Raw genomic sequence first — 25,595 nt, forward strand, 5'->3', positions numbered from 1 at the left:
AATGCTCTGGTTGAAATTATGACCTTTGTGTTGTTAGGGTCGGTTTTGACCCAGTTATAAAAAATATGATTATAAAGCAATAATTAGAGCCAAAGGTGAAATCATAAGTGCACTGTCAGCCAACACACTGACAGCCAGCCCCACTACCAATCATGTGAAACCAATTGGATGATAGATAATTATTTTTAGTGTATTTTACAGCTGATTTAAGACATGGGTCAAAACTGACCCATTAACATAACAGATGGTAACCGAGAGCTAACACAAGAGGAAGGTTAAATTTTTAAAGCGAAGACACATATATTTAAAACCCATCATCATAAAGTAATAAACTGTGTTAAAACTACGACATAAAAACAGTTTTAATGCAGCTAATTTGATGTTTTCTCACATTTTATCATACTCTAATACTAGTTTTTACTCATTTCATGGAGATAATACATAAAAAAAAACACCCAAAAAAACTTTTTGTTTGACAAAATTAGCAGTTGATTTACACTCAAACATGTTCGTGCAGACCAGGTTTATCAAGAACAGCAAAGTTACAGTAATAGCCTGAATATCAGTGTAGATGATACATGAGCGTCCACTGTGTTGGCTGATATCCTCTTGAGATCCAGAAAGTGAAAATCTTTTGCTTTTTTCCCATTGAACTTGATCGGAAACTGCTAAATGAAAGATTTTTCAGATACATTTTTACAATGATTTTCATTTATTTGTTTTTAAATGGAATGTCCTTTGCAATGAAGAGCATTTTTTTTTTTTTTTTTTTTTTATTAAAACTGTCAAACTTTAGTCCCCTACAAAGGACAAAAATGCATTGCTGGGTCTCAGGAGGACATGGAATATTAACCCTTTCATGCATACTGGTCACTACAGTGGACAGCTATTCTACAGCTGTTCTCTTGTACATTCATGGATTTTTATTTATTTATTTATTTTTTCCTAAACATATCTTTATTAAAGTTTTAAGACATTACATATCTTTTCTGACATGAATTGGTAACATTATGTAGATCTCTCCTGAGGATAAACCCCCAGAATCACAAGCCCTCCCTATAGTTTTCACACAATTTATCAGTAAATACATGTTTCTGTGCGCCAAAAATTAAACGTGTGGATATTTTGAGTTTTGAGCTGAGTGGATATTTTTGCAACTTCATGAAAAACAGGTTTATAAGAATTTTTTTTTTTTTTTTTTCATTTTTTAAAAATGTTTATTTATTTATTTATTTGTTTGTTTGTTTGTGGTTTTTTTGTTTTTTCAGAAGAAAATTTTCAATCGCATTGTTGTTTTCATACCTAAAGAGGAATAAAAACACTCAGGAAAAAAAATTTGATTAAGGTTCTCATAATTCGTGCATGAAAGGGTTAAAACAACAAAACCCATGAACATACAAGAGAACAGCTGGAGAATATCTGTCCACTATAGTGACCACTATGCATGAAAGGGTTAACATCTTTAGTGTAATTTTTGCTGATTCATCCCGCGGGCTGGATTGGACCCTTTGGCGGGCTGCATTTGGCCCCCGGGCCGCATGTTTGACACCCCTGTTCTAGATGAATTACTCAGGAAACATTTATTGTAACGAGCTTGTGAGGATAGAATGGACCTCCTGTTGTAAAAGGTGCTACAGACATAATAACTCAGTGTTTGGTCCAAAATGGTCTATAGTGTGATTATAGTAAATGGAGAATGCACTTGCACTTATATAACGCCTTTCTGCCTTAATGGTACTCTGAGTGCTTTCCACCACATCACATTTACACATTTGGACACACAAACACTCACACATTCACACACCAGTCAAACAGTCACAGTGAGGGACTTCCTCAAGGACACTTCCACTGACACATTTGGTAATTAGGATTTTTTTTTCACTGACAGTTACATGTTTATTTTATTGTAACCATCATAACCCAATCCATGACCTTCCCTTACACTAACTATCTGCTTTTGCATGTGTACATTTGAAAAGTAACTGTAGTGTTTCTTCGGCGTACAACATGTGACATGACAGGACTGATTCAAAAGCTGCTATAGGAGGAAAGGGCTTGTTGGAGTTCTACTTCCAGTCCAGCGTCAGCAGCAGCGACACATATCACACAGTCAGTCAAAGAACAGTTCACACCCACATGTCAACAGTGTCACATCAGTGCACATTTCCGCAATTCAGACATAATGTGGTGTGTCTGGAGTTAGTGAGGGGGCAACTACTGAGACCCCCTTCAGGTTTGGGTACAGATGTGCAAACATAAGAAAAAAACAAAACAAAACAAGTGGTGTCAGGTACAACAAACCCCGCCCCTTGCACATATTTTGCCCATTATAAGTAAATGGGAAGATTTTAAAAATTCATTTAAAAAATTGTATCTTTGACCTACTGTTCCCAAAATGTAATGACATCCATTCTAGGTCACTAGCAATCTATAAACCCAGTTTGGTATGAATTCCACCAATAGTTTTGCTGCTACAGACATTAGAAATTTTGCCCATTGGAAAAAAAAAAAAAAAAAATTTAAAAAAATTCATAATTTTTTTTTTTACTTTGACCTACTGCTCCTAAAATGTAGTGAGATCTCTTCTGGGTCACTGGCAATCTATAAACCAAATCTGGTATGAATTCAACCAATAGTTTTGCTGCTACAGACATTTGAAATTTCGCCCATTATAAGTAAATGGAGGTAATTTTTTTTTTTTTTTTAATTCATTAAAAAAAAAAAAAACTTTGACCTACTGTTCCCAAAATATAATGAGATCTCTTCTGGGTCACTGGTAATCTATAAACCTAATTTGGTATGAATTCAACCAATAGTTTTTCTGCTATAGACATTTGAAATGTTGCCCATTATAAATAAATGGGGAAACTTTTTTTTTTTTTTCAAATTCATAAAAAATTGTATTTTTGACCTACTGTTCCCAAAATGTAATGACATCTATTCTGGGTCACTGGCAATCTATACACTGAATTTAGTGTGAATTCACCCAATAGTTTTGCTGCTACAGACATTAGAAATTTTGCCCATTGAAAAAAAAAAAAAAAAAGATTTAAAAAATTCATTAAAAAAAAATGTACTTTGACCTACTGCTCCTAAAATGTAATGAGATCTCTTTTGGGTCACTGGCAATCTATAAACCAAATCTGGTATGAATTCAACCAATAGTTTAGCTGCTACAGACATTTGAAATTTCGCCCATTATAAGTAAATGGAGGTAATTTTTTTTTTTTTTTTTTTTTTTTTTAATTCATACAAAAAAAAAAAAAAAAAACTTTGACCTACTGTTCCCAAAATACAATGAGATCTCTTCTGGGTCACTGGCAATCTATAAACCAAATTTGGTATGAATTCAACTAATAGGTTTGCTGCTACAGACATTTGAAATTTTGCCCAGTGACAAAAAAAAATTAAAAAAAATAAAAAAATAAAAAGATTTAGAAAATTCATAAAAAATTTTAACTTTGACATAGTGTTCCTAAAATGTAATCAGATCTATTCTGGGTCACTGGTAATCTATAAACCCAGTTTGGTATGAATTCAACCTATAGTTTTGCTGCTACAGACATTTGAAATTTTGTTCATTATAAGTAAATGGTAAAAAAATAAATTAATAAATTAAAAAAATTCATAAAAAACTGGATCTTTCACCAACTGTTCCTAAAATGCAATGAGATCTCTTCTGGGTCACTACCAATCAATAAACCAAATTTGGTATGAATTCAGCCAATAGTTTAGCTGCTAGAATATTAACAAACAAACACACGAACAAACCCAACCAAAAACAATACCCCTTGCCTCCCTTTCGGGGGTTAAAATGACAAATGGCTTTAGATATGGCTGGTGAATGTCAGATAGTATTCCTTCACTGCTCCCTGGAGTGGTCAAGAAAGCATAGCATTAAGTGAGAGCTGTACATCAATGCCTACAGACTGTGGCCGTGCTACCACTCATGGCTTCAAGCTGGAGTGTGAAAGAGAACAAATCTCACTGAGACAAATTCACTCTATTCACTGGAACTAAAGTCAAAGACTGAATAATATTGAGCTGTGAAGAAGAATTCTTTTCTTTTCAATTCACGGCTGTAGGTCATTATAATTGATGGACTGTTCAGGTCTCTTTTTTTTTTCTATCTAATGTATCATGGTGAAATATACTAGAAACTCCCCCACAGACTACAAAACCCACTGTGCTTCATCTAGAAGCTTTGGAGCAGTCAGACCAGTTGAAACATTTGTAAACAAGTTCACAAAGAAAAGAAAAAGAGAAACTCAGTTGAGAATTCCCCAGAATAAGGACTCAGACATTTCAGTCATTGGGTCATACTGATGTTAGATGTTGACCTGAAGGGAAAAAAAGTCTTGTTAATGCAGTATTGTATCAGTTCAATATGTCGTAAGTCGCTTTTCTATTGGACATCTGCGCAAAACTTTAACGATATTTACTAAATGTTGAAAAAACAGCAGCGCATAATGTCTTTTTTACCATTAAATCACAAATGCTATGATTTGTTTATTTATTATTGCGAGATGACACGACAAGTCATTCCATAAACATGATGACGAACGTAAATATGGTGTTGATTTACAGATATATTCATTATTATTATATATTACCCCTCTATCTCGTACTAAATTAAAAAATAATTGGGTTTCCTGGTGTGTCCACACATACCGCAACATGTTTCTTCTTCTTCGTTTGTTGTAAAGTCCGTCAACATCTGTTTTTTTAAATTCACCTGACTCTAGTTGCAAAAAAAGGTCTTTCCATTGTAGTTTTGCGTGATATACTATTTGCACTACGCCCGAAAAACCACCTCTTGCCAGCGCAAAAAAACTTTTAATGGAAAAATGAGACTGTTGGTGAAATTTTTAGTGAAGGCTGTCTCTTCCGCTGCTACCTTCTCCCTTCTCAGTTAACGTTCGCATCCAGGGTAGTGTGATTTGCAGCTATGAGGGTTTTTTTTGGTGATTTTGTCATAATGATATTGCACAGTAGTCGCTTTTCCATTGGACATCTGCGTAAAACTTTACCGATATTCTCTAAATGTCGAAAAAACAGAAGTGCGTAATGTCGATTTGTCCGTTTAATAACAAATGCTATGATTGTTTATTTATTATTGCGAGATGACACGACAAGTCATTCCATAAACATGGCGACGAACATAAATATGGTGTTGATTTACAGATATATTCATTATTATTATATATTACCCCTCTATCTCGTACTAAATTAAAAAATAATTGGGTTTCCTGGTGTGTCCACACATACCGCAACATGTTTCTTCTTCTTCGTTTGTTGTAAAGTCCGTCAACATCCGTTTTTTTTAATTCACCTGACTCTAGTTGTGAAAAAAGGTCTTTCCATTGCAGTTTTGCGTGATATACTATTTGCACTACGCCCGAAAAACCACCTCTTGCCAGCGCAAAAAAACTTTTAATGGAAAAATGAGACTTTTGGTGAAATTTTTAGTGAAGGCTGTCTCTTCCGCTGCTACCTTCTCCCTTCTCAATTAACGTTCGCATCCAGGGTAGTGTGATTTGCAGCTATGAGGGTTTTTTTTGGTGATCTTGTCATAATGATATTGCACAGTAGTCGCTTTTCCATTGGACATCTGCGTAAAACTTTACCGATATTCTCTAAATGTCGAAAAAACAGAAGTGCGTAATGTCGATTTGTCCGTTTAATAACAAATGCTATGATTGTTTATTTATTATTGCGAGATGACACGACAAGTCATTCCATAAACATGGCGACGAACATAAATATGGTGTTGATTTACAGATATATTCATTATTATTATATATTACCCCTCTATCTCGTACTAAATTAAAAAATAATTGGGTTTCCTGGTGTGTCCACACATACCGCAACATGTTTCTTCTTCTTCGTTTGTTGTAAAGTCCGTCAACATCCGTTTTTTTTTAATTCACCTGACTCTAGTTGTGAAAAAAGGTCTTTCCATTGCAGTTTTGCGTGATATACCATTTGCACTATGCCCGAAAAACCACCTCTTGCCAGCGCAAAAAACTTTTAATGGAAAAATGAGACTTTTGGTGAAATTTTTAGTGAAGGCTGTCTCCTCCGCTGCTACCTTCTCCCTTCTCAGTTAACGATCGCATCCAGGGTAGTGTGATTTGCAGCTATGGGTTTTTTTTTGGTGATTTTGTCTTAATGATATTACACAGTAGTTGCTTTTCCATTGGACATCTGCGTAAAACTTTACCGATATTCTCTAAATGTCGAAAAAACAGAAGTGCGTAATGTCGATTTGTCCGTTTAATAACAAATGCTATGATTGTTTATTTATTATTGCGAGATGACACAAGAAGTCATTCCATAAACATGGCGACGAACATAAATATGGTGTTGATTTACAGATATATTCATTATTATTATATATTACCCCTCTATCTCGTACTAAATTAAAAAATAATTGGGTTTCCTGGTGTGTCCACACATACCGCAACATGTTTCTTCTTCTTCGTTTGTTGTAAAGTCCGTCAACATCCGTTTTTTTTTTAATTCACCTGACTCTAGTTGTGAAAAAAGGTCTTTCCATTGCAGTTTTGCGTGATATACCATTTGCACTATGCCCGAAAAACCACCTCTTGCCAGCGCAAAAAACTTTTAATGGAAAAATGAGACTTTTGGTGAAATTTTTAGTGAAGGCTGTCTCTTCCGCTGCTACCTTCTCCCTTCTCAATTAACGTTCGCATCCAGGGTAGTGTGATTTGCAGCTATGAGGGTTTTTTTTGGTGATTTTGTCATAATGATATTGCACAGTAGTCGCTTTTCCATTGGACATCTGCGTAAAACTTTACCGATATTCTCTAAATGTCGAAAAAACAGAAGTGCGTAATGTCGATTTGTCCGTTTAATAACAAATGCTATGATTGTTTATTTATTATTGCGAGATGACACGACAAGTCATTCCATAAACATGGCGACGAACATAAATATGGTGTTGATTTACAGATATATTCATTATTATTATATATTACCCCTCTATCTCGTACTAAATTAAAAAATAATTGGGTTTCCTGGTGTGTCCACACATACCGCAACATGTTTCTTCTTCTTCGTTTGTTGTAAAGTCCGTCAACATCCGTTTTTTTTTAATTCACCTGACTCTAGTTGTGAAAAAAGGTCTTTCCATTGCAGTTTTGCGTGATATACCATTTGCACTATGCCCGAAAAACCACCTCTTGCCAGCGCAAAAAACTTTTAATGGAAAAATGAGACTTTTGGTGAAATTTTTAGTGAAGGCTGTCTCCTCCGCTGCTACCTTCTCCCTTCTCAGTTAACGATCGCATCCAGGGTAGTGTGATTTGCAGCTATGGGTTTTTTTTTTGGTGATTTTGTCTTAATGATATTACACAGTAGTTGCTTTTCCATTGGACATCTGCGTAAAACTTTACCGATATTCTCTAAATGTCGAAAAAAACAGAAGTGCGTAATGTCGATTTGTCCGTTTAATAACAAATGCTATGATTGTTTATTTATTATTGCGAGATGACACAAGAAGTCATTCCATAAACATGGCGACGAACATAAATATGGTGTTGATTTACAGATATATTCATTATTATTATATATTACCCCTCTATCTCGTACTAAATTAAAAAATAATTGGGTTTCCTGGTGTGTCCACACATACCGCAACATGTTTCTTCTTCTTCGTTTGTTGTAAAGTCCGTCAACATCCGTTTTTTTTTTTAATTCACCTGACTCTAGTTGTGAAAAAAGGTCTTTCCATTGCAGTTTTGCGTGATATACCATTTGCACTATGCCCGAAAAACCACCTCTTGCCAGCGCAAAAAAACTTTTAATGGAAAAATGAGACTTTTGGTGAAATTTTTAGTGAAGGCTGTCTCCTCCGCTGCTACCTTCTCCCTTCTCAGTTAACGATCGCATCCAGGGTAGTGTGATTTGCAGCTATGGGTTTTTTTTTGGTGATTTTGTCTTAATGATATTACACAGTAGTCGCTTTTCCATTGGACATCTGCACAAAACTTTACCAAAATTCACTAAATGTCGAAAAAACAGAAGTGCATAATGTCAGTTTTTCCATTAAATCACAAATGCGATGATTTGTTTATTTATTATCGCGAGATGACATGAGAAGTCATTCCATAAACATGGCGACGAACGTAAATATGGTGTTGATTTACATATATATTCATTATTATTATTATTATATATTACCCCTCTATCTCGTACAAAATTTTAAAAATAATTGGGTTTCCTTGTGTGTCCACACATACTGCAACATGTTTCTTCTTCTTTGTCTGTTGTAAAGTCCATCAACATCCTTTTTTTTTTAATTCACCTGACTCTAGTTGCAAAAAAATGGTCTTTCCATTGTAGTTTTGCATGATATACCATTTGCACTACGCCCGAAAAACCACCTCTTGCCAGCGCAAAAAAACTTTGAATCGAAAAATGAGACTTTTGGTGAAATTGTCGTTTTTCCATTGGGTAAATTTTCATGCGGAAGTTATATTTGTGCAATTTGAGGGTCAATGAAAAGCGACTATATTCTTTTTGATAATACTGCATCGTGTTTAAGGAAACATTAAAGGTGCCCTGCCACACGTATTTCGTTACTTTTATGGTAATGTCTGAAGTTCTACCTCGAAAAAAGTGCTTTAGTTACCAAGTTTCAAGCCATTCTATTGCGGTGTTAATGTCTTTCAAATTGGAAGCGGTTCATTTTCAGATTCACTACATAACACAAACACCTATGGACCTAACATATTTCACAAAATACATGTAAAAACGGTTTTGTGTGGCAGGGCACCTTTAACATTAACATCATTAGCATTCTACAACGCTCCAAATTTATACTGAGCCGCTCCGATTTCAATACATCAGTCTTTGAATCAGAAGAAAAGTAAAGCCCCTCTGGCTATAGCCTTCACTCATTATGGCTAAATTCAAAGGGATATAATATTGGGAAAATTGCCAGTTGACCTGATTACCCGGTCATATCTTTCCTCACCTGCTGGTTGCTACGTTTGGATTGAAAGTCTTGTGGTGGTTTTTCAGATCAGGGCTCTGTTCAGATTTTTAGGACTTATAGCAGTAGAAGTCTGCTGTGTGGGCGCTGATTGACAGGTGTGAATGACAGCTCGATTGCCTGCTGTTCCCCTCAGCTCTTTTTGAACACTTTGGAGTTTCACAGTACTAAAGCAGTCCTCATAATGAAGTCAAAGGTTAAAATATAGCTTAATTAACTCATATTATATTATTGTCACAGAGCTGATAAAATCCTGCCGGCACCAGATGATGCACACTCCATTTTTCTTTTTTTCAGTGTCCCTTTAAGCAACTCTGTTTACTCTCGGCCTCTCTTTTGGAGGGCTGTGTAGGACTTAGATGTTTAATAACCCTTTAACCCTCATCCTACCAACTGGGCTCCAACTGGACACCAGGACATGATTTTTATATGTCTCTGCTGTATCATTCTGTCTGTCTGTATGTCCATGTTCGATTGCTTATACAGGGTGGGGAAGCAAAATTTACAATGAACATTTAGTTGTTTTTTCTCAGCAGGCACTACGTCAATTGTTTTGAAACCAAACATATATTGATGTCATAATCATACCTAACACTATTATCCATACCTTTTCAGAAACTTTTGCCCATATGAGTAATCAGGAAAGCAAACGTCAAAGAGTGTGTGATTTGCTGAATGCACTCGTCACACCAAAGGAGATTTCAAAAATAGTTGGAGTGTCCATAAAGACTGTTTATAATGGAAAGAAGAGAATGACTATGAGCAAAACTATTACGAGAAAGTCTGGAAGATACTATTAAAGAAGAATGGGAGAAGTCGTCACCCGAATATTTGAGGAACACTTGCGCAAGTTTCAGGAAGCGTGTGAAGGCAGTTATTGAGAAAGAAGGAGGACACATAGAATAAAAACATTTTCTATTATGTACATTTTCTTGTGGCAAATAAATTCTCATGACTTTCAATAAACTAATTGGTCATACACTGCCTTTCAATCCCTGCCTCAAAATATCCCTGCGTGTGGACATACATTCAACTAAAAAATACATGTAAAAAAGAGTTTTGAGTCAGCGCAAATTTGACCAGGAACCAAAGGTCCCTAACTGCTCAGTTGCGAACAGGAATCCTTCCCTTGGCTTTAGAAACTGGGAGATTCACCCAAACCCCAGAAGAAAACAGACTTTGTGGACTGTGTGATTTGGGGGAAGTGGAAAATGAATCACATTTTCTTTTTTATCGTCCTCTATATGATGAACTGAGAGCCCCTTTGTTTGATGATATGTGTATCCAAAATCCTGATATGTTCTGGAGCACTGATGATGACAAGATGAAATGGTTAAGTTCTAATGTATATACAGGGTGGGGAAGCAAAATTTACAATATTTTGAGGCAGGGATTGAAAGACAGTGTATGACCAATTAGTTTATTGAAAGTCATGAGAATTTATTTGCCACAAGAAAATTGACATAATAGAAAATGTTTTTATTCTATGTGTCCTCCTTCTTTCTCAATAACTGCCTTCACACGCTTCCTGAAACTTGCGCAAGTGTTCCTCAAATTTTCGGGTGACAACTTCTCCCATTCTTCTTTAATAGTATCTTCCAGACTTTCTCGTAATAGTTTTGCTCATAGTCATTCTCTTCTTTCCATTATAAACAGTCTTTATGGACACTCCAACTATTTTTGAAATCTTCTTTGGTGTGACGAGTGCATTCAGCAAATCACACACTCTGACGTTTGCTTTCCTGATTACTCATATGGGCAAAAGTTTCTGAAAAGGTATGGATAATAGTGTTAGGTATGATTATGACATCAGTATATGTTTGGTTTCAAAACAATTGACGTAGTGCCTGCTGAGAAAAAACAACTAAATGTTCATTGTAAATTTTGCTTCCCCACCCTGTAAATTAGCATTATTTGTTTGTAAAGCCTGGAAAAAGCGGCAGATGTGTTTGTTTAAATAGGTCACTACTTTGTTTTGTTCATATCTATTGTGCCTGTTGTCTGGTGTTTGATTTTTGGTTTGTATTTTTGGTGTCTTATAAGCCCATGGAAGTGCTGGGCATGTTCTTTATGCAAGACACAATAATAAAACATTCATTCATTCATTCATATAAAAGTATCATGACTTGATCAGGAGCAGTTTGTAGGTTTTACTGGTCACACAAGCAGCTGCATGAATGTAAATGTATTCAAGATGAGGCAAATATAGGATAACGTTAGCCTTTCATAACGTTAGCCTACTCACACAGTTTAACTATTGGCGACAACATCTCTTCTCTTAATGTGCACTTGTGCAGTCATATGACCAGTCGTTTAAAACAGTGACTCATTCTGAAACCACCTTTAAACCTACCTCAGAATTATGTATTCCATGAAAGTAAGTTTTCTCAATATGTGTCACGCACTTGAAAGATGTTTATTCTGCCTTCTAATAATCACACATATTTCAATGAGACGTGCAGTGACCTGTCAATCGACTGGGGTGGCACTGGCACCTGAGGTGTCCAATCAGGTTCCAGAGGTGGCCCGCACTGGTTGGCAGTATTTTCCTCGGCATGACCCCGCTCTGCGACACGGTGGTGCAGTGGTTAGCACTCGTGCCTCACAGCAAGAAGGTCCTGAGTTCGATTCCAACACCAGTCGACGGGGGGTGGGACCTTTCTGTGTGGAGTTTGCATGTTCTCCCCGTGTCTGCGTGGGTTCTCTCTGGGTACTCCGGCTTCCTCCCACCATCCAAAGACATGCACTAATAGGTTAATTGGTTAATCTAAATTGCCCATAGGTGTGAGAGTGATTGTTTGTCTTTATATGTTCAGCCCTGCGATGAACTGGCGACTTGTCCAGTGTGTACCCCGCCTTCGCCCCTATGTAGCTGGGATAGGCTCCAAGCGACCCCCGTGACCCTAGTGAGGATAAAGCGGGTTCAGATAATGAATGAATGAATGAATGACCCCGCTCTACTCGGCCTCTGATTGGCTCGTCAGTCCTAAAGTTAACCAATCTAATCAGTGAAGACACCAAGTACCGACCAATTAGAGGCAGAGTAGGGCGGGTCATGGCTTCATCATCCTAGAGGTAAAAATGGGCAATTTGGCTGCAGATACAACTGAATGGTACGCATCAGGGGGATTTAAAAGTGGGTATACGCAATACTGACTGAAAATAAATAGGTATACGCCATATACCCTGGACTAGACCACTGTTTGTATGTACGTTATGTATGTTTAAGTTATATTCGTGCAATCTGAGGGTCAATGGAAAAGTGACGGGTGAGAGCTGCTTGAATTACTGTTTATCACGACCTTCACATGTTACAGTTAGCAACACAATGAATTCAGCTTAACCCTTTCATGCACAGTGGACAGTTATTCTACAGCTGTTCTCTTGTATATTCATGAGTTTTGTTGGTTTATTTGCATTTCAGCCGACACAGTGGACGCTTATGCATCAACCCATACACTGACATTCATACCATTACTGTAACTTTGCCATTCTTGATAAACCTGATCTGCACTGACATGTTTTTTTTTTTGTTTTTTTTTTACTGTAAATCAATTGCTAATTGTTATTACATTGTAACAGTTTTTTGGTTTTTTTTGTATTGTTTTTTTTTTTTTTTGCGTATTATGTCCATGAAATGAATAATAACTAGTATTAGAGTGTGTTAAATTGTGACAAAACATCTGATTAGCAGCATTAAGAATGTTTTTATTGCATAGTTTTCCGTATCACTTTCTGATATTAAGTTTCAAATATATGTTTCTTTGCTTCAAAAATCAAATACATGGAGTGGCCATTTTTCTAACTTCTTAACAAAAAAACAAAAAACAACACTCAATTGCATTGTTTTTTTCATGCCTAAAAAGGAATAAAAACACTCAGGAAAAATATATTGGGTAAGGATGTCATAATTCATGCATGAAAGGGTTAATATCCAGGTTTAGATGATGAGGAAAAAGGAAAAAAAAAACAAAAAAACCCCCCAAAGTTCCTCCGGCTATGTTCTTAGTCAAGAGGTTTATAATGTAACAGGTAGCTGATCTTAGATGAGGTTTCTAGAGGTAGAATTGGAGTAATTAAATTAAAGTTCTTCCCTCTTTCATATGACCTTTTAAGACCAGTCATGGGACAATAATGGTGATGTCCAGACAGTTAAAGTAGGTGATCTGTGTGAAGTGGATGAAGATAAATGAATAATGATATTTTCTACAACAACGTGATGATGTCAATTATAAGAGACAATCACCCAGACAGCGGTGACACACAGTAATGGGCTGTGTTCACAACGTACATTACTGGCACACTGATTCTGACCAACAGTAAATAGACTGATTATACGTTCATCATGTCTTCTATTAATGTTCGTTAGAGGTTTAGTTTCAGTTCAGCCTCTAATGAACAATAGTAAGTATGATGAAGTCGATGAAAACCTGGAAATGTACACAAGGCTAAAGAACATCTGAATGTGCACTGATCAAGCTGTGCTTCTCAACCTCGACGATATAATGTATCCCACCATGTGTAATTAGTACATTATTGACATCTGCTCTGCTGGAGTTTAATCCACTATTTACACACATTATATATGGATCTAGTTGAGGAGATCTGAGAAAGACCATAGGACTGACTACACATGTATGACTCTTATGGTGTGATATATTCTCAAATTATGATGAGAATGAGGTAATACTTTATTTACCATTTATAGCAGGGGTGTCAAACTCATTTTAGTTCAGGGGCCACATTCATCTCATTTTGATCTGAAGTGGGCCGAACCAGTAAAATAATAATATAATAATACAGAAATAATGTCAACTCCAAACTTTTCTCTGTGTTTTAGAGCGAAAGACGTAAATTTACATAATGAAAAGGTTTACATCAACAAACTATCCTTTCAAAAGATGTGAATAACATGAACAAACTGAAAAAATAAGTGCAATTTTAACAATATTCTGCCTCAGTTTATCATTTACACATGTGCATGATAACTTACAGATCACAGTGGATCTACCAACACATTTCAATAACAGACAGAATATTGTTAAAATTACACTTACTTCTTTTAAGACTTATTCACATTTTTGTTTTTGCAAAATTATACTTTGTTTTAGTGTTAATACATGAAAATATTTACATTTACAAAGTGAAAAATTTGGAGTTGTCATTATTTCTATGTTATTATGATAGTATTTTACTGTTCTGACCCACTTTAGATTGAATTGTTCTGAATGTGGAACCTGAAATAAAAGGACTGTTAATATCTTAGTGAAGATTTTGCATTTCACAAATGCATCCCAAGGGCCGGACTGGACCCTTTGGCGGGTCGGATTTGGCCCCCGGGCCCGCATGTTTGACACCTGTGATTTATAGGGTACTTATAGAAATACTCCAACGTTTAAACCTGTGTGTTATTGCAGGACATAATAGGACTTTATTACTTTTGTGAATTTTTTTCCAATTTTTTTAAAAAGTTATGGAGAAAATCAAGGTCAATGAAGTTACCACATTTGGTTCCTTAACCATAAGTGGCAAAAAAACAGATGCAGACCTCTGCCAAGGCAGATCACCCCCCACCAAAAAAAAAAAAGTCATCTAAATCCGTCCATAACTTTTTGAGATATCTTGCTAACAGACGAACAAAAAACAACCCCCCCACCCCCCCCCGATCACCACCGAAATTTAATCATCTTTTTCTTGTGTCGGTATCAACATTTCCTAAAAATTTCATCAAAATCCGTCCAGAACTTTTTGAGTTATCTTGCTAACAGACAAACAATCAAACTAGAAACGCACTTAGAGAGCGCAGACCTCCGCCAAGGCAGATCAGCCCCCCCCCCGGAAACATCACCAACATATAATCATTTGTTCCTTGTGCCAGTATCAACATTTCCTGAAAATTTCATCTAAATCTGTCCATGACTTTTTGAGTTATCTTACTAACAGACAGACGAACCAACACAAAAAAAAAATCCCCTCACCGATCACCACCAAAATGTAATCATTTGTTCCTTGTGCCAGTATAAACATTTCCTGAAGATTTCCTGAAAATCCATCCATAACTTTTGGAGTTATCTTGCTAACAAACAAACAAACAAACTAGAAAAGCACTCAGAGAGCGCAGACCTCCGCCAAGGCAGATCAGTCCACCCGCCACCTCCCGGAAACACCACCAAAATATAATCATTTCTTCCTTGTGCCAGTGTCAACATTTCCTGAAAATGTCATCAAAATCTGTGCGTAACTTTTTGAGTTATGTTGCTAACAGACAAACAAACCCAATGTAAACATAATGGTCAACAAATACAAGAAAAACATGTGTAATCAGAAAAGAACACGTATTTTAGAACATTAGAACATCACTTTTAGAACTTTACACCAACGTAATGCTGCATTCCAGGCCATTTTTCGAGTCCGTAAATCACAACTTCAAATCACGACTTCAAATCACGACTTGCGACTTTGTAGCGTTCCAGGCTAGTCACACCAAACTGCCTGAGCGCAAGGAATTGTAGTAGCTAGATATAAACAAACCAGCATGGAGGACCGTACTTTATGTTCATTTACAATCATTTCTATCGCCAAAGGTGTTTGCTCTTTGCTTATTTGAGGGAAACAGAGGAGGCAAGAGAAGCTGTTCTACCTTTTATGTTCTGTTATTTGTATGTTTGGGTACGTATTTGGTATTAATTTATTCTTGCACTCATTGGACTGAAAACTAACTCACGCAACAGTAGCTGCTGATTATGCAGAACATTTGTGGATAAATAATATCAGAGCAATACCTTGGTTTAATAAACAATCTGCATTAACACCACGTCTATGAGGGCTGCCATTGCTATGTGACGTCAGAACTCGGAACCAAGGTTATTATCGTTCACGAAAACTAACAAAATGACAAAAACTAGAATTGAAAAAACATTTTTGTTAACTGAAATAAATAAAAACTGTAATTAAAAGAAAAAAATGATAACTGAAACTGTATTTACACTTACAAAACTAACTAAAACATATAAAAATTACGGATAAAATTCCCTTCATTTTCGTCCTTGTCAGTGTCGGATTGATACGAAAGCGATTTATTTCGCTCGAGCAATTTTAGCTGGCAGCATCATACAATACTTCACAGTCCGTCACTTGTGGTTTCCAGTCGTCTTCTGGTCCCCACTCTACCTGGAAACATGGAGACTAAAGTTGGGAGAAAGCAGCAGAGTCCTGTCTGGGATTTATTTGGGTTTTTGATTTTTTTTTTAAATTTTATTTTATTTTTTTTTATTTTATTTTATTGTATTTCTGTTTTTATTTTTTATTTTATTGTATTTCAAATTTCATCTTATTTCTTGCACTTCAAAAATTCTATGCATAATCAAATATTTTAATGTGCGCTGCTTTTATTTTTATTTTATTGTATTTCTCTCAAATTTCATCGTATTTCTTGCACTTCAAAAATTCTATGCATAATCAAATATTTTAATGTGCGCTGTTTTTATATTTATATTTATTTTATTGTATTTCTAATCAAATCTTAATGTATTTTAATACTGTATTTTTTTCAATCAATGTGAAGCACTTTGGGCTACAATTTCTGTATGAAAGGTGCTATACAAATAAAGTTTATTATTATTATATTATTATTATTATTTGAATATGACGGAGAAGAATCTAAAACTCAATCTAAAACTTTAAAACTCATTGACCTTGTGGAATTCAAAACTATTCAAATAATGTATAAAGCAAAGAATAACTTACTACCGGGCAATATTCAAGAAATATTTTGTGAAAGAGAGGGAGGCTATGATTTAAGGGGAAAGTAAAATTAAACGATTCATAAAGTAAGCACTACGTTAAAAAGTTTCTGTATCACCATCTGTGGAGTAAAATTATGGAACAAATTGTGTGTGGAGATAAAACAAATATCAAACATAATTCAGTTTAAAAAAAGATATTAAAAAATTGATTCTTGAGAGGTACAGTATTTAAGAATGACAATGAGGCCTGTTTGTTTATGGAGGATGTTGTACTGATAAATTTGCTGTAATTATTGAAGAAAATGGTTGAATTGTTGAGTCTGTTTGTATGAACTGTACTGCCATGATCCTATTGTTGGGTGTAATTCAGTTACTGCCTCATGTATTTGTTGTGGTTTGATGTTAACCCTTTCATGCACGAATTATGAGAACCTTAGTCAAGATTTTTTTCTTCAGTGTTTAGCCATGAAAAAAACAATGCGATCGAGTTTTTTTTTTTTTCTATGGAGTTACAAAAATATCCATGCATTTAATTTTTGAAGTAAAGATGTCTTCTCACATTTTAAGGTATTCTAATGCTAGTAATTACTCACTTCATGGAGATAATATGCAAAAAAATAAACCTTCTTGTCTAACAAATAACAATTGATTTACACTTAAACATGTTAGTGCAGATCAGGTTTATCAAGAACAGTAAAATTACAGTAATGATCTGAATTACAATGTATGGGATGATGCGTAAGTGTCCACTGTGTTGGCTGATATGGAACTAAAACAACCAAACCCATGAATATATAAGAGAACAGCTGGAGAAGAACTGTCCACTGGAGAGGACAGTGCATGAAAGGGTTAAAATTAGGAAAATATTATTGTTTGACTCTTGTATCAAGTTAGTGATAAAGGTGTAAAAGCATTGAGGAGTAGGATTAAATAAGTTTATACTTCTTCCTACTCCTTTTCGACCATGCAAAATTTAGACTTCTATGTGCTTGGAGATAGATTCTGTCCATTTGAATGTTTTATTTTGTTTATATTTTGTTTTTGTTTTTTGTATGTTCAAAATAAAATAAAAAATAAAAAATATAAATACAAAATAAAAGAAGAGAAAAGATACGACAAAACTAAAATTAATACTAAAACTAAACTAAAACTAAGCATTTAGAAAAAAATGAAAACTAATAAAAATGAGCAAACCTGCTCTAAAAACAAATTAAAACTAACTGAATTAGAGGGAAAAAAAAGTCAAAACTAAATCAAACGAAACTATAATGAAAAATCCAAAACTGTTAGAACCTTGCTCGGAACTGGGAGTACATGGGTCTAGTACGAGTTCACAGGTAGGAAGTCATGGGTTTGACTGACATTCCAGTGCATTTTCACCGGTAGAAGGTTGGAAAAACAGGAGTTATGTTGCCTGGAACGCAGCATAAGTCCTTGATAAGCTCCAGCTAGACTAGCTCTGGGCCAGTGGTTCTTAACCTTGTTGGCGGTACTGAACCCCACCAGTTTCATATGCGCATTCACCGAACCCTTCTTTATTAAAAAATACAATATGATTTTTTTCAAATTCAAGACACCGGCATATGTTTTACTGGTGCACAAAATGAACCGTGCATTAACATCACTGTGCTCAAAGAACAAAACCAATACAGTGCATGAACTTACAACAAATTCCATACCTTTTCACAAAGACATGACCTTTTTAATACAACCACACTGAAATGGTTTTAATTTTTAATCTTATGTATTCCAATAATGAACTTATTGTATTTATGCTATTTATCATTTTTAACATTTTAACACACACCCATCACCTAATTTCCATCAGGCTACAATAATAATGACTATTTACTGCAAATCAGTGTGACTTCTGCTGTTGTGTATATGTATGTGTAGGCCGTCAGGTCAACCCGGTTTTCGTTTCATCTCGCTCCGAACTTTCCGAACTATGCAATTTTGACATAAAAAAAAGATAACTGCATGTAGTGTATCAAAAAAAAGTTCTCGTTATACTCCTTCAGCATTTTTGTGATCGTTGTTTTATTACGGCACTAGCTCGGCTTTAGCATAATACGATTTCTCCATCCGCGACGGTGTGTCGGTTGTCACATGATTGTAACTGACCAGTGCGGTGACCGAAAAATGTAAACAAACGCTACACATGGCTGCCTTCGTGGTTAACAGGAAGTAGCAAAAGTCATCACAACGATGTGGAAAATACTCAAATAATTCATTGTCAGACGAGTGGAAGAGATTATAAACACTTCCGGATGTGTTGTAGTGCTAGAAGCAACAACAATACACCACGTATATTGGATGTCAATCAGAGAAAGAGCCTCCGAAGCCGTTTGTTTACATACACGGACCTAGCCCGACACACACACCCGACTAATGAGTCGAGTGTGTGCCTGGACCCTCCGCCGAACCCCTGAGACTGACTCACCGAACCCCTAGGGTTCGATCGAACCCAGGTTAAGAACCACTGCTCTGGGCTGTCTGTTTCAAACTAATGTTAATGCAATGCATCAAATACTGTCATGGATGAAAGTCAAGGACAGATTGGTATGTAGTTCTGTTTTGTCTTTGCATAAAATCTGGGCCTCACACAAACCCTTTAGCCTGTGCTCTAAACTACAGTTCACCTGGAACAGACATGGGATGAACACCAGACCAGCCTCTAATGCTACTTTTACTTTGCCTTTGTCAGGAACTAATGCACTCAAAAAGACGTTTATATACCGAGTCATCTCATATTGGAATATATTACCTCCAGAAATTGTTAGTAAGTCATCATGTTGTTTTTAAAACACATCTAAGAAATTTATAATCAATAGTGAAACAATGCTAAATTAATGTAACAATGTTTTTTTCTCTCTTTTCTGTCTACATCAGGGGTGTCAAGCTCATTTTGGTTCAGTTCCATATTTAGTCCAATTTGATCCCAAGCGGGCCAGACCAGTAAAATAATGACTTAATAACCTATAAATCATGACAAATCCAAGTTTTTCTTTTTGTTTTAGTACTAAAAACCCCAATTAAATTATGAAAATATTTACATTTTACAAAAAAGGATGTGAATAACCTGAAAAAATAGAAATTTCATTTGAAAAAATAGTGCAATTTTAACAATATTATGCCTCAGCTTAGTATTTATACATGTACATTATACACAATGTTCCATAAACCTTTGGTAACAGGCAGAATATTGTTAAAATTTTGGAGTTTGGAACTAAAATTTGAACAATTTCTACAATATTGCATCTCTTATTATTATTATTAACACAACTCCAGATCACAGTGGATCCATAAATGCACCAAACATTTAGTAACAGGCAGAATATTGTTCAAATTGCACATTTTGGGTTGCTCATCTTTATTTATATTTATGTATTTATTTGCATTTTATTGTGAAAGAATAGTTTTGTAAATGTAAATATTTTCACAGTGTAATCTTATTTTTTTCACTTAATTTTTTTTCACATAATTTTTCACAAAGATAATTTGTCGTCATTATTTATGGGTTATTGTGTTGTTGTTTTTACTGTAGATCACATTGGTCTGTATGTGGAACCTGAACCAAAAGGATTTGGACAACCTGGACTGTTCAGGTTCATTTTTGCACTTTCATCCTGCAGGGCCGGAATGGAACCTTTGGTGGGCCAGATTTGGCCCCCGGGCCACATGTTTGACACCTGTGCTCTATGTACTGTGTAAATGTATAAATTGGAATATTTTTATATTGTGAAGTAATCATATTGTTTTTAAATCTAATCTTAAGAAATCTGTAATCAATAATGAAACAATGCTACATTAATGTAACTGTGTGTGTTTGGTTTTTTTTTGTTTGTTTTGTTTTTTTGGAGGATTTTTTTGTTTGTTTGTTTGTTTGTTTGTTTTTTTCTGTCTATGTGCTTTGTAAATGTAAAAAAAAAAAAAAACTATTAATATTGGGAATGGACTCCAGGAAGAATAGTCTCTGCTTTGGTAGAGACTAATGGGGGTCCTTACATTAGTACCAGTACTTCATGGTACCTAATAAAGCAGGTACACTCACTGTTCATGTACAGGTGGACCTTACAGACTCTGTAGACCACATTGGACTTAAGATTGTTGACTCACTGTAACTGTTGCTGTCACCGTCTTATAAGATAAGATAAGATAAGATAAGATAAGATAAGATAAGATAAGATAAGATAAGATATTCCTTTAGGGGAAATTCCAGATTTACAGCAGCGAAACACACAAGAGCAAAAAAAAGTAAAATCAAAATAAAGACAAATCCAAAATGTTATGAATACGATATACAACTGAATGTATTTTGAAATTACCGAAAATAGTCACTTGCTCAAAAAGGGTTAAGTTAATCCTGCACAAACACTGACTCTTGTGGACATTAATGTTCACGTACAGTACATCATACTGAAACAAATAGAGTGTGTGGAATAGTAGAAAATCCTGTTCTTTTTTTCTGGAAAAGGACCTCTATATGCTTACCCCCCTCCCCCCCTTCCCCTTCCAACCTCCATTTGAATTTGGCTTGCATGACGCCCCTGTTCATGGTGTGCTTCCATTTACTCCATCCTTCTATTTTCAGCTGCATGCTTTTCCCAGGCGGCAGCTAGTCCCTCTCAACACCTTCCAACATATCATGGTGGATCCAGAGGTCTTCCCAGGCCAGATTTGATGTGTACTTCCTGCTGCATGTTCTGAATGTGACACATGATCTCCTCCCAGAAACATCTCCGTATTGTTTCCGGGTTACGTCTCTATCCGATGATCAGGCCACCACAGCTGAATCCTTCAATATTAATGAGCGGCGGTACTTTTATCACTCCTGACTTGGCCCTAATCCAACTGTCATTCCTACATTCAATCTACAGTCGCGGGGAAAATGATTAGACAACCCCTTGTTTTCTTCAATTTCTTGTTTATTTTAATGCCTGGTACAACTAAATGTACATTTGTTTGGACAAATATAATGATAACAACAAAAATAGCTCATAAGAGTTTAATTTCAGAGCTAATATCTAGACATTTTCAAAGGTTTTCTTGATAATAACCAAAATCACTTGCTATTACATCAATAGCTAGGGATGTCACAATAACAAAAATTCAGGAATCGATACCGATACTACTAAAATTACACGATTCTCGATACCAAAGTTGATACCATTGTAAAAAAAAAAAAAAAAAAAAAAAAAAAGAAGAACCCATAAACTTAAACAAGAAATACTTGCTTATAAATGAATATTGCTATTGCCTCTAACTCGCTCATCTGTTGCACTGTCAATCACTGTTGACTGCTTTGAATGCACACACGTGATTGGCTGAGCGGTATCATGTGGGATGGCTCTACATGCATGCAATTGGTCTGTGCATTTTCTCATCTACTCTACTGTAAGCTGCACCGGTTAAAATAGAAGTGCTCCACCACCAGCTGTACAGGGTGGGGAAGCAAAATTTACAATGAACATTTAGTTGTTTTTTCTCAGCAGGCACTACGTCAATTGTTTTGAAACCAAACATATATTGATATCATAATCATACCTAACACTATTATCCATACCTTTTCCGAAACTTTTGCCCATATGAGTAATCAGGAAAGCAAACGTCAAAGAGTGTGTGATTTGCTGAATGCACTCGTCACACCAAAGGAGATTTCAAAAATAGTTGGAGTGTCCATAAAGACTGTTTATAATGGAAAGAAGAGAATGACTATGAGCAAAACTATTACGAGAAAGTCTGGAAGTGGAGGAAGCAACAAAAAACGTACCAAAGCTTTTATTAAAGCTCTCAAATCCAAAATCCTAAAGGATCCAACCAAATCCATGAGAAAAATGGCAATTGAACTTGAGGTAGACAACAAGACCGTTAGAAATGCAGTAAAATATGATTTGAAGTTAAAATCTTACACAAGAACACCAAAACACTTGTTGACAACAGCTATGAAGGAAAAGAGATTGGAAAGGTGCAAGAAAATTATTACATGGTTCAAGAAAAAGTCCTCCATTGTAACGATCTTTTCAGATGAAAAGATCTTCACTGTCGATGCTGCTCTGAACCGCAGAAACAACAGATTTATCGCAAAATCTCCTTTGGTGTGACGAGTGCATTCAGCAAATCACACACTCTTTGACGTTTGCTTTCCTGATTACTCATATGGGCAAAAGTTTCTAAAAAAGGTATGGATAATAGTGTTAGGTATGATTATGACATCAATATATGTTTGGTTTCAAAACAATTGACGTAGTGCCTGCTGAGAAAAAACAACTAAATGTTCATTGTAAATTTTGCTTCCCCACCCTGTAGGTCCAGGTCCATATGGGACAGCTCCTTGGGTCTGGACCCAGACCACAGTCCACCTGTTAGTGACCGCTGGTGTAGTTTCTTGTTGTCAATATTTTGTATCGGCGGTGTCCCAAACAGGCCAAACTGCAAAAACTGTGTCAGACCGTCGGACCAGTGCCATTGTCGAGCCCTGATGATATCGCATGTCAGATGTTTAATACTCAGGGTTCCTACAGGTTTCTACAAGTCAAATATAAGACTTTTTAAGACTGCTTACAACATTTCACAGCCATACTGGCAGAAATTTGCGACTCCTCAAATTTAGGAAAATGTATTTATTTACTCCAATGCATTGATTCCCAACTTTCAGAATCATTTCTCACCGGGGGCTGCAAAGTTACCGATAATTGGTTCCTAATTTCAATATAAATTGTTGACTAACGTTCCTGTCTTTGCAGTTTGGACATTTAACAGACACATTTAAACACAATACAGTCAACAAGTTGATGGCAACATAATTTAAGATCTACCATACCAAATTTAATACCTTTTAAAGACTTTATTAAGGTATTAAATTGAGATTTGTAAATTCAAGACTTTTAAGACTTTTTAAGACCCCGCAGGAACCCTGAATACTGAATGACGGACCTCACCTTGAATTTTTTAACAGATCTGGGTGCCTGCCTCGAAGGTACTTTGCTAGGTTCATGGTATTCCCACCCTTCGTTTAAACTCCGCGGTGGCAGCGTTTACACAGTGGCTTATTTGTGTCAGTAACCACGTCATGGTCATCTACCTGAAATACGAAATACTCCCACACATGACTTTTGTTCCTTTTTTGTCCATGAGACAAGGCTTAGCATTAGCTGCAGCTGTTGCCATTCTTTCATGAGTTGCATGTGTACTGTCGGTGTGTACTGCCCCCATCCATTCTGGAAGAGTAGTAGCCTACCGATGGTACTGATTCTTACACAGACGTCGGTTTTTCAGTTTCTAAAAAACTTTGCATCGACAGTTTGTTTTCATCACGGTATCGAATGGTTTTGTGAGTATCGGTTCTCATGACATCCCTAATAGCTATGGCATTGTACTGCCAAAAACAGTGCTTTTTGGCATTCCGTGTTTTCTTTCCTGTCTGTTTTAGTCACATGATACACACAGGAGTTAGTACTTGATTGCATAACCATTGTTTTTGATGACTTCTGATGGTCTTTTTTTCCGCAACTATAACTCATTAGTAACGCACAAAGGTTTTGACACCAGTAATACATATTCCAACTAGAAAAGCACTCAGAGAGCAGATCAGTCCCCCCCCCATTCACCACCAAAATTTAATCATTTGTTCTTTTTGCTGGGATCAACATTTCCTGAAAATTTCTTGAAAATCTGTCCATAACTTCTTGAGTTATCTTGCTGACAGACAGACGAACCAACAAAAAAATCCCACCACCGATCACCACCAAATTTAATCATTCGTTCCTTGTGCCAGAATCAACATTTCCTGAAAATTTCCGGAAAATCCGTCCATAACTTTTGAGTTATCTTGCTAACAGACAAACAAACAAACTAGAAAAGCACTCAGAGAGTGCAGACCTCCGCCAAAGCAGATCAGTCCCCCCCCCAATTCACCACCAAAATATGATCATTTGTTCCTTATGCCAGGATCAACATTTCCTAAAAATTTCCGGAAAATCCATCCATAACTTCTTGAGTTATCTTGCTAACAGACAGACAAACCAACAAAAAAATCCCCCCACCGATCACCACCAAATTTAATCATTTGTTCCTTGTGCCAGTATCAGCATTTCCTGAAAATTTCCTAAAAATCCATCCGTAACTTTTTGAGTTATCTTGCTAACAAACAAACAAACAAACTAGAAAAGCAGTCGGAGAGTGCAGACCTCCACCAAGGCAGATCAGTCCACCTCCCACCTCCCAGAAACACCACCAAAATAGAATCATTTGTTCCTTGTGCCAGGATCAACATTTCCTGAAAATCCGTCCATAACTTCTTGAGTTATCTTGCTAACAGACAGACGAACCAACCAAAAAATCCCCCCACCGATCACCACCAAATTTAATCATTTGTTCCTTGTGCCAGTATCAACATTTCCTGAAAATTTCCTAAATATCCATCCATAACTTTTTCAGTTATCTTGCTAACAGACAAACAAACAAACTAGAAAAGCACTCGGAGAGCGCAGACCTCCGCCAAAGCAGATCAGTCCCCCCCAGAAACACCACTAAAATGTAATCATTTGTTCCTTGTGCCAGTATCATTTCCTGAAAATTTCATCAAAATCTGTCCATAACTTTTTGAGTTATCTTACTAACAAACAAACAAACTAGAAAAGCACTCAGAAAACACAAACCTCCACCAAAGCAGATCAGTCCCCCCCCCAGAAACACCACCAAATTTAATCATTTGTTCCTTGTGCCAGTATCAACATTTCCTGAAAATTTCATCAAAATCCGTCCATAACTTTTTGAGTTATCTTGCTAACAGACAAACAAACAAACTAGAAAAGCACTCGGAGAGCGCA

The 25,595-nt window shown here is 36.0% G+C and overlaps 1 protein-coding gene across 1 annotated transcript in view; it reads left to right on the top strand.

The window, feature by feature from the left end:
* The window catches only part of lrrc4ca (leucine rich repeat containing 4C, genome duplicate a), a 778,552-nt gene that overhangs the window by 131,239 nt on the left and 621,718 nt on the right, over positions 1 to 25,595 (top strand). The gene's annotated exons all lie outside the window — the stretch shown is intronic.

The sequence above is a fragment of the Sphaeramia orbicularis genome, chromosome 6 (genome assembly GCF_902148855.1).
Source record: "Sphaeramia orbicularis chromosome 6, fSphaOr1.1, whole genome shotgun sequence".
Classification (NCBI taxonomy): Eukaryota; Metazoa; Chordata; class Actinopteri; order Kurtiformes; family Apogonidae; genus Sphaeramia; species Sphaeramia orbicularis.